The sequence below is a fragment of the Triturus cristatus genome, chromosome 1_1, assembly GCF_964204655.1.
Source record: "Triturus cristatus chromosome 1_1, aTriCri1.1, whole genome shotgun sequence".
In the NCBI taxonomy this organism is placed as follows: Eukaryota; Metazoa; Chordata; class Amphibia; order Caudata; family Salamandridae; genus Triturus; species Triturus cristatus.
The window spans coordinates 851082419-851092966 of NC_140579.1; the positions used below are offsets into that span (position 1 = coordinate 851082419).

At 45.4% G+C, this 10548-nt stretch overlaps 1 long non-coding RNA gene across 1 annotated transcript in view; it reads left to right on the plus strand.

Moving 5' to 3' along the window:
• The window catches only part of LOC146871187 (uncharacterized), a 156241-nt gene extending 146463 nt beyond the window's left edge, over nt 1-9778 (plus strand). Inside the window, exon 3 of the long non-coding RNA XR_014980730.1 lies at nt 9548-9778. This is a non-coding gene — a long non-coding RNA (uncharacterized LOC146871187). The remainder of the gene's footprint in view (nt 1-9547) is intronic.
• The last annotated feature ends 770 nt before the right edge of the window (nt 9779-10548 follow it).

Below are 10548 nucleotides of genomic sequence, written 5' to 3' on the forward strand. Positions count from 1 at the left end.
TTTTACATTATTAGCTAACGGTAGTTATTTGCTTTTGAATAATGAGGCTTGCTGCGGGATGCTAGTGGGAATTCCCTACATTGTAACTGTCTCACGACGAGTAGTCTGCTGTAAAAATGGCCTTTTCCCTCCCCCGCATGGGAGACTAGATGTATCCATCTGGCCTTCCATCCCAACCTTGAAAGCAGAGTTCAACAAGATGAGCAGAATAAGGGCTCTATTGTCTCAAAAAGAAGTCACATTGACCTTCTCCCGGGAAACATTTGTCCTTCACGTAGCTAACACCCGCACCGAGATGCATGCTCTTTTAAATACTGATCTCCCCCTTCATTTCGGTGCTCTGATTCATACTATATCCAATGCCTCGTCAACAACTGGCTTGATGCATTTTTTCAAAGTTGTGGACTCCGGCCTCCTGACCTCCTTCCAGACAATCTTTGGTGTGATACCGGCGTTTTTTCATTCTATTTTTTTCAGCGTCTTCGGCGGGCTGCCATTAATTCTCGCCCTCACGGCTGGTGTGCTCCTGTTGGTCTGCTTGCTGCGCAATGGCTGCACAATATGTGTCACACGACAGCCTACCCCGGTGCTCCAACTTCGTAACCGGATGCTTGAATATTAGGGAGCATTACCACTGGCCACTTTAAGCGTAGCCTATGGATTGACCTTTCGGTTTTCCTACTTTATTTGCGTGCAACCTGTTTTTCATTGCCTAGATTGTCCTTTCGAATGTGCTCTGGATTGCCTGTCGAACTCGGTGTCTCCTGCGCCGGATTATGATCGACTTATAAGTCCCTTAGTGGCTCATGAGTTGGACTGTTCTGGTATCGGGATTATAGCCTGTGGAGCGGCACATGGAGTCCTAGGGAATTGGGACATCTATACGGCAGCGCATGACTTCTTGGCGAGAAGTTATCTTGAAGAACAAGCAAGTTGTCCTCTGATTGTGCTAGAGTCTCCAGTTATCGAGGAACATATCTGTTCATTTACTTTATTAGACTGGATGGCGAAATCTTTTACAAACCAATATAATGACTTCCTCTTGGAGGCTGTCGCTACTTATTGTGCTTACACGTTGATGGATTAAATTGGAGTCGTCCATCTCTAGTCCCATTTAAAAAAATAAATAAATTTGGGGGCTCCACATCCAGGCTCTGCCGGGCCTTTGCGAAAATGTTACATGTTTTATTTTTCTTTCTCTTTCTGTTTCATTTTTTGAGCTGGTTTTCCAAACTATTCACTACCAATTATATGAATGACCAATACATGCACTTGGTTCTGTCTCTGTCGAACTTGAACTCTGCGTTCCTAATTTGTATCCCTTTTTGTTCGTGGTCCGATCAAGGGGGATGTAGTGGAGGTGGAACTACAGGTACACATATTGCTATGTAGCGTCTTAGACATCAAACGCCATTTTGCCACTTTTGCTGCTTTTGCACACAACACTGTAGATAGATGTTGTTATATGAAAACTGCTTGCTTGCCTTTTCTTCACATGAGAACGGTCTGTTGTTCACATCCCTAGAAGTGCACCGCGACCTTGGTCTGAACATTGTGTGCAGAAGCAGTCAGGGCCAACAAACAATGTATGCTTTTGAGTTCAGGTTGATCGGCCCACGCTCTAGACATAACACGCACACAGCTGCAAATATCTGAAACTCGAGCGCCTTTAATATTGCAGTTTGCATGCATGAGACACACACTTTGGAGAAGACCTTTTCCAGACACAGAGCAAAGCTGACCCTGTGATGTGATTCACCTAAGCTGATTTTTACGGTGTGGCGTTCCCCATTCAAGCCTAGAGACCTTCTATTAGTTTAATAATATTAGCTTACTAGTGAAGGGAGGGTGGTTGTATTCCACTATCATTTGTAATATGATTTCTCCCTTCATTTTCTATGGTATTGTAACAATGCTGATGGTTTTATTCTTAATCATTTGTCTGCTTATGTTAGTACTGCATCTTAGGACACGTAGTTTATAAAGTAAACATTTTAAACTTTACTGTGTCTCTGATTACTCTTGTGGACTGATATGAGAATAATAAGGAACAGGTATTTCTAATTCCCACCATTCCTGAGAGTACTCTAAGTCGCATGTTCTGGGTTGTCTAATCATTGGTAGCTTTGAGATGATACGGAGAACGAATGAGACACTGATGCTAGTCGGATAGGGGTTCCGGGTACTGAGGTGAGTTTTTGGTACACCGCAATTCACTGAGGTCCTGGTTTCCTGCGCATAGTTCTGTGCATGAGCAGAATCCCTGCAACAATCTGACCATTTCAACTAATAAACGGTTTATAGCTCAAACGTATCAAAAGTTAATAAAAAATTTGACTTGTTTTGCTGCGGAGTGGATGGCTTATTGCAAAGGTTGACTGATCACCTTTCTCACTGTTGCATTTGTATGTTACACTGGTACTAATAAGGCAAAATCTTTCCAAAGACTGTAAGCATGTGTACACATGTCAAAATAATAAAATATCAGAAAATATACTGCATTACGATGCAGCCTTTTTTTGAATGCATAATTTGGTCAACACTGCGGCATAATTGTGTCCTCCTTTGCTGCATATTTAATTCCAGTGGCCCCACAGCAAGCAGCACATGTTAAAAGTGCTTGTGAATGAAGCAGAAAGACTGTGAAGTTTACGAACTTAGTTTGGTGTGCGTGCAAATTTTGCATTGCCAATCCTTGGTGAGTTGCAGCTACTACTTCTGAAACAAGGCCAATAGAGCTACCTATAGGTGAGGCAGACTGGCCTCAAGGGCAGGGCCTTGGCACTGGTGGTGCCTTGTGCATTAATGTTTGCTATTGCCCCCCAATGACCACCTCTTCCATGGATTCCCTCACTACCACCCTTTAACAGTGCCCCTCAAGTCTCCATATCCACACTCTCTCTCAGATGCATTGAATTTGATTTACAGCGCCACTCATACCAGTGTAGGGTGCCAGAGCACTTTACATCACACACATTACTCAGAGACAATCAATATGTGTGTAAATCACTGTATAGAAAATGTTACGTAAGAGTAAGGACTACAAGGTGTAGGAGTCACATGATAACCATACTAGTAGACCCTATAATTTAATAGTGATTGGTCTGGAGAAACATAAACTCAGAATTTAAAAAATAATACCATGGTTGGGGGTTCTCTTTAATAATCAGAATTGATTTCTGACCAAAAGAACACTTTTTGCAACATTAGGATAATCAAAGACTGGGGTAAAAAACATAACGCTCTAATTTATACCTTGCAGTTTGTATGCAGCTCTTAGATGAAAGTTAATAGCTCACTGTTCAATGTTAGGATTTCAATTTATAAACTGCAAGTAACAAAAGGATCTCTCGGACAAAAGCAGTAGCCCACTGACCTATTTACATTATGTGCACTTTGTGATCTGCATGGTACATGTTCTTTGCAGCAGGCACATTAACCCTCTGAGCTACCTCTCCTTGAATCAAAACTGCCACTAGACAAAATGATCTCTCTCTAGGAAGAACATTAAACACCAGAGTCATCATGACATTATTGTTGCCGAAAATAGCTGGAGGCCAGGAAGGAGGCAGCAAGCGCTTTTAAAACCTTAATATACTTGCAAACATAATGCCTCCACCCAAAGTGGGCTCCCGGTGCGGTCACACCGGTTGCACTGCCCTAGAGCTGGCCCTTCTCAAGGTTCCTGTGACCACAGTGACAGAGTCACTGTTGTTCTAGGCTGTGCTGCTTCATAGGCCTGCCTGCAAGACTGGAGGTGAACTTCAGTATGGATTGTGGTGGACAAACCTTGAAGGTTAACCCACACTTGCCACTGCTAGTGTCCACCTGCTGGTGCTAAGACACCAGGGCTTCTAAGCTCTTGCAAAGCCTTCTAAGTTCTAGCATGGGATTGTGCTCTCTCAGGAGAGTGGACTGGTTATTAAGGCTGAACCTGGTTCCCCCGTTCCAAATTTAGCAGCTCTGGCCATAGTGCCACATCCTCTCCCCCACTGAACACCATACTGCCCCACTGAGAAAAACTCACACTGGCTTCAACTACAACCCAATTGCTGCCGGCTATAAACACCTGGATGCGGCTCAATTTAAATGACGCACTAGACAAGAGAAATATGCGGACTACAAAAAAAAAGTAACAACATCCTGTAAAAAGCAAACACTCATAGGGAATGCAAAATTTAGCAAACCATGTGAAATGTAAGCAGAAACTACATGGTACCTTAACGCTTTTACACTCACCATTCAGAAATGAGTGAGTGCTTTTGCCTGAAAAGTTAAGGACATGACTACAGGGCCCTGAATAGACCCATTTCAATGTCCATTGATTATATCCTTACAAAACATAAGCAGTACGATAAAAAGACAACATCCCTGAACGCAGAGCCGCAGTACACATTTTGTTTTCCAATCCACACTTTGCAGTACCCCCAGGATTGGTGCACCAGTTGCAAGCCCAGGGAAATCAAAGACAAGAAAACAAAAATAGCGCTTCACTGGCAAACTCTGTAAAAGTGGCGCTAATGTGATTGGGTGTGAATAAAATCAGTTTGGCCAGTTTGCTACCACTCTGTCTTACTTTATGTCGTTATTTTTCATATTGTTAACCTTTTATTCCAGATGCTGCACTTTGGAATTAAAACACGACATTTCTAGCAAAACACATTTTTCTTTTTTGGATCCATTTCACTGGGGAGCAAATAATCTTAAAGTCACAGTTTTCAGTAAGAGAAGAACTGCTAGACAGAAAGAGAGGGAAGAAGGAAAGAGTGGGGGGGCAGCTGAAGCGGCAGAGCAGAAGTGGACACTGTATTTTTCTTCTCTGGGCAAGAAGGAAAAGACAGAGTCCTGTTACTTCTCTGCCGCCCGTCCTCAAACGCCAGGATTGCCGAGCTTTATGTATAGACGATGGTGATTTCTTGCGTCCTGGGACGCATTTTCAAAATAAAAAAGTAGGGGAACGGAATCCTTGGAATTGAAGAAGTAGGGGCACGCCGTGCCCTGCCGATCTCGCCCACTTCGACCACTGCTGCCGGGGAGGATGACTAAGTTCTCGAACATTCTGGGGCTAAAGTACTAGAGCGCAGTTGTGTGGTCAGGCGAAGTCTCACACGTTGTACATGCTTTTTAGAAACATTGACTAATCAGGGGCGGCTCCTCCACGTGGGCGGAGGAGCATCGCCTCACTGCTTTCTCACAGTGTGAGAAGCAGAAACATAAAATGGTATTTTGCATGTCCTGGGGAGATCTCTTTTGACAACTCCAGGCCCGATGGTGTCCTTTCTCCATAGACCTCTTTGCCTTCTGTCTGGACTCCCCTGGCGACCTGTATTGCCGTTGGAGACCAGATCTCCACACAGCAGCCACAAACGCTTTCCTCCAGGATTGGAGCAAGGAGCAAGCCTACGCCTTCCCGCCCTTCGCGATGATGCGCTTGAAGGCTCAAGCACGGAGAGAGGAGGTAGGCCTGGTTGTTACCCCGATATGGAGATCGCAATCATGCTTTCCAGCGATGATGGAACTTTCTTTGGATTTTCCAGTCCCTCTAACCCTGTCTCCCGATCTTCTCCGGGATCCCCAGAACAATCCTCACCCGCTGGTCCTAGCGGGATCGCTCCGCCTCAGGGCCTGGAAGGTTACCGGCAACAGTGGGAGGTCCAGACCTTTCACGAGACACTTCTTCGCTGCTTGCCAGGGCATTTGAAGATGGTACAAAGAAATGGTACTGATCTGCCAAGTCCAGATGGACAGGTTGGTGTCTTCAACAACAAGTGGATCCCATGGCGGCAGATGTTAACATGTCTTGAACTTCCTGGCGAGTTTAGTCTCGTAGGGTCTTGCTTATCGGCCGGGGAATACCTTCATATCGGCAATTAACGCAGGCCATCTTCCGGTGGATAGTCATCCGATTGGGGAGCATCCGCTGGTCTGTAAGTTATTGAGAGGAATCAGACTCTCAGTTCCAACGGAACCAAGGTATTCTACATTTTGGGCAGTTAACTAAGTCCTTTCACTGTTTAAATCCTGGCCTTTGAATAAGTACCTATCTAGGAAACAACTGTTTCCAAAATTGGTGATGCTTCTATGCTTTATCTCTTGTCACCGAGTCTCGGATGTTCGAGCCCTGTATATTGCAGGTAGAGTTTTCACCCCAAACGGGGAAACTTTCCATATTACTCGACGAACAAAGTGTAACTCCAAGTCGGTGTCATACCCGGCCTTTCCACAAGTTCCTAAGTTATGTGTTGTCTGAGCCCTTAAGAGGTAAGAAGTAATTATGGATGAGATTCGTCCACATGGTGAGAGACAATTGCTGATTGATCTCACAGAGCCCCACAGAGCGGTTTCTTCCCCTACAATTGCCAGATGGGCCAGATGGGTCATGCAAGAAGCAGGGATTGATACATCTCGATTTGGAGCCCATTCAGCAAGAGGGGCAATGGCCACTAAGGCATTTTGTCTGGGTGCACGTCTTGAGGATATCCTCAATGCTGCAGATTGGTCTCAGACTCTACCTTTAGGGTCTTCTAATTTAAACCGATCCCATCCCTGGCAAGCGCAGTAGTGGATAAGCTGTAAACCAGCCTAATCCTCACCTATGGGTACTGACATAGAATGAAAAATGTCCTAGCTAACGTGAAGGAAAGTTTCAATTCTATTAAGTGTGAGAAGTTGGCCTGGTATATAGTTATAGTGGGCACCAGTCCAAACAACCCCTTAGAGGTGATAGGTTAAAGACAACCTTATTTGAACACTATCCTAGTGGTAGCTATGGAGAGCAGCCTTCAGGCTAAGTCTTGAAGGAATGTAAAGCAGCTTGGTTTACCAGTCTATAATCTCTTGAATGACCAAATGAAAGGAGAACCACACCAGGTATATATATAAAATATATGTATTTATTACTAAACACACCTGACTAGTCTCTTTATGAGGCTAGAGGTCAAAGCACATATGTTACACTTCAAATATCAAAGTAAATTAGCACACTATACGATAGGCACTAGGGGTGAACCAAACCATATATTAAGAAAGTGGTATAAGAACCATGACTTGACTAGACACAAGGCCTTGAGCCTGTAGAATCGCTGAGACCCCAAGGAACCACCCAAGGTAGTAACACAGGGGACCCAATGGGGGACGTGTGCAGTGTGAGAACACAGCCGCGAGCTCCATTAGCTTTTATGGGGAAACTCGAGGTTGGAATATTAAAGTTTAAGGACACTTAGAGGTGGACTAGGAACAAACCCTTTTGGACTTAGATGGTTTTAGGGCCAACGCCTACGGGAGCACCGGAGTACTCGTGTTACCTCACCCAGGGAAGCCTGGTGCATAGGTGTCGAATGGTGTCAGTTCGAGTCGTCGTTTTCAATGGCAGGAGACTGAAAAGTGCTGATGCCAGGAGTAGGAGAAGTGTCCAAAGGGATCCAAGCCTGGATCGAAGATGTGAAGAACCTGAAAGCAGAGGGGACAGAGTCTGGGTCACTTGCCAGTGACCAGAGGCAAGAGAGGCGAATGCCCACCGATGTCGGGTGCTTCAGGTGCGAAGAGGGGAAGCTTGACTCTTCAGCCACGGGGACCACAAGGCGTCGAGGACAACCAGGAGCTGGATTCGAGCTGTCCCACGAAGGATGTCGAGTGCTGCAGCGTCGGTGCCCGGATTGGGCACAACAAGCCTTGGCAACAGCAATCCATGCAGGAAGAGGAAAGGTGCTTCTGTGCGGACCAGCAAGGTCCTGGGGACTCCCCAAGTGATGGAGAGTCAGGGCACGAAAGGAAGCAACCAGGGAAGCCCAATTAAAGTTAAAGTTGCCTTCACAGGGACCCACCAGTCAATGGACCAGGGATCGCGAAGGTACCTCGAGCGAAAACACAAAGGGCCGGCTCACGGAACACTCGTAGGGTGTAGGCCAGCAATCGTCGGTGGAAAAGGTGCTCGGGGTTGGGCCTACAAGTAACCCAATGCACAGCCTCACAGGACGTCGAGAAGCTGATGCACTTGCAAATGTGCACGGTGTCTAGGGGTTCAGGTTCCACGGTACCCACGAGGGCTACGGATCTCAGCTTTGCTGGGGATTCGGGTCAGCCTTTGGGAAGTCTGGAAACCCACCTCCTGTGTAGCAAATACTTCGGAGTCCAGCGGGAGCTTTGGAGATGCAAACCGGGAAGATGCGTCTTTGGTGCCTGCCAAGCAGGGGAGTAACTCCTTTACTCCAAGGGAGATTCTTCAGTCATCTAGTCGTGTAGATCGCCGAAGTTCTGGGATTTCTGTATCAGAGTTTCATCCAGGTGTAATCTAAAGTCCTGTAGCCAGGGGTTCCTTTCTTATACCCAAGGAAGGGGTTGGACATACTCTGGGGACCCACCTATGGGAGGGTCAGGAAAGAGGGGTGGCTACACCCATTTCCTTTGTCCAGTTTCGTGCCAGAGCAGGGGCTGGTAGCCCCTGCAACCGGTTTGAGCTGGACTATGCACAGGGACACCAAATGTGCCCGCAGTGCAGACTTCAAAGCACTCCTGGAGTGCACCCACCCAGCCCTAATCCACTAAGGCCTGTCTGGGAGGTGATAACACCTCCCTGTGACAGGAAACCTATTGTCCAGGCCTTCCCTGCCGGAGTTTCGATCAGCAGCAGGAGGCCAGACTCGTGTCTGTGGCTGGCAGCATCCATTTTGTGATGCCATGGCTCTGTTAGCTGGTACCGGGTATACCGGTGCTGTAATGTCTCTCCCTCTAGAAGGGTGGGATCATACTCCCACACCAGTTACTGGTGTGGGGGTATGAGTCCAAGGTGTTTGGCACCAAACACAACATGTTTAGGTGCAGCCATCCCAAAGTTAGCATTTATATCGAGGTTATAATGCAGTTAATAGTATATGGTCAGGCTGCATCACAGACAACCCCGGAGAATAGATTCCAAAGGCTGCAGAGGGGCTCTGCTCATGCATGGGCACCCTCTCACATAAAACCAAGCACCCTGCCTTCAGGATAAATAAGGCCTGCCATAGGGGTGACTGATAGGTTTATATGTGCAGTGATATTGAGAGATATAGTGAACCTATATCTCAGTAAGGTTGCATGCACCACCTTACCCAGGCTGCAGTAGCAGTCCTGTGGTGTCATTTTGGAAGGCTTCTCAGGGGTGGCATAATACATGCTGTAGCCCCTGGTAGGCCTCTGGGGTACCTATGCCCTGGGTACATAGTATACCATATACTAGGGACTTAAAAGGGCATCCCAGAATCCAATCTGCGGTGTACCTAAGGTTCATGGAATCAATTTAGAGAGGAAGCAGCTAGACTGGGGTCCTGAATAGCAGGGCCCCAGCCAGACTAAAGTCGAAAAACAGTGAAACATCAGCAAAAAGTGGGGGTAACCATAACTATGGCAAAGTTATCATGCATCAAGTATTGTAATATTAAAAAGTCGTTGTTGTGGTGTTTTGTTTAACTTGGAGGGAAAGTAAGGTCTCCTGTTATTTTCTGTATCTGATGATGCTTCAATGTGTTCCTTTGCGTGGTGACTGACATTGTGTATCTTTTGATCTATTTAGGGTCAGAATCTACCAAACAAGAATGCATCGGATGAGGGAATGCATCCTTCGCAAGAAGAAAGAGGAAAATAGAGAGTCCAAAGGGATCATTATACCGAGACCTACGTTGCGATTGGACGGAATGTTTCTATCTCCTTTCCCAAGTGTTCATGGGAGTTGTAGTTTGTTGTTTAAATAATCTTTAAAAATGGCTGCTGGAGAAAAATGATTATGAATAAAGCGAAGAGAGGACATCCTAATCCTTGCCTCCGTGTCCTTAACAGAATTTAAACTTTCCTTTTCTTTAGCTAGTAAATATTTTATTCTTGTTGCACTATTGCAGGAAGTTGTCCATGAAAATCTGGGCTCGAGCACATCAGCCATAAAATGTACCTGGTGAAGGCTACTAATCACTCGGTATCATGACTCATTAGACTCTAAGTCTCAAACCTTGACAACGTGTGTGCTTGTCCTATGTATTTACTTCCTCTGAGGTACTTAGACAGAATATCAGACACAAAAATATTGTGGGACAATTGATATTTTATTTTTAGAGATTTATATAACGTGAACTAGACCCGAGACATCAGGTATCAGAGAGCTTTACATGAGCACCAGTTTTGTTAGGTTGGATGAACTTACTAATAAGGAAGTCTTTCTTCTATATCAATGTATCAGGGGCTTAAAAAGACGATTGGCTCATCACCCTGCTTTTGGCATATGATTAAGACCCTGTAGGGTTGAAACGTGTTATGCGCCATTGTGCCTTGAAAAAAATAAACAAAATTTGCTTACAAACAGACTGGTGGGCGCGATGTGCTTCTGAAAGAGGAGTGTGTTTCGCTTGCTACATATATATATATATATATATATATATATATATATATATATATATTACGGAGTATTTCGTCAAAGCGCTCCTGTGCACCAAAGATCCAAAGGAAACCAGGAAGAGACGAAGGCTGACCCAGGATGCGGGTGAGAGAATTAATTTATTTTCATTTAAACAGCAATGCCTGCAT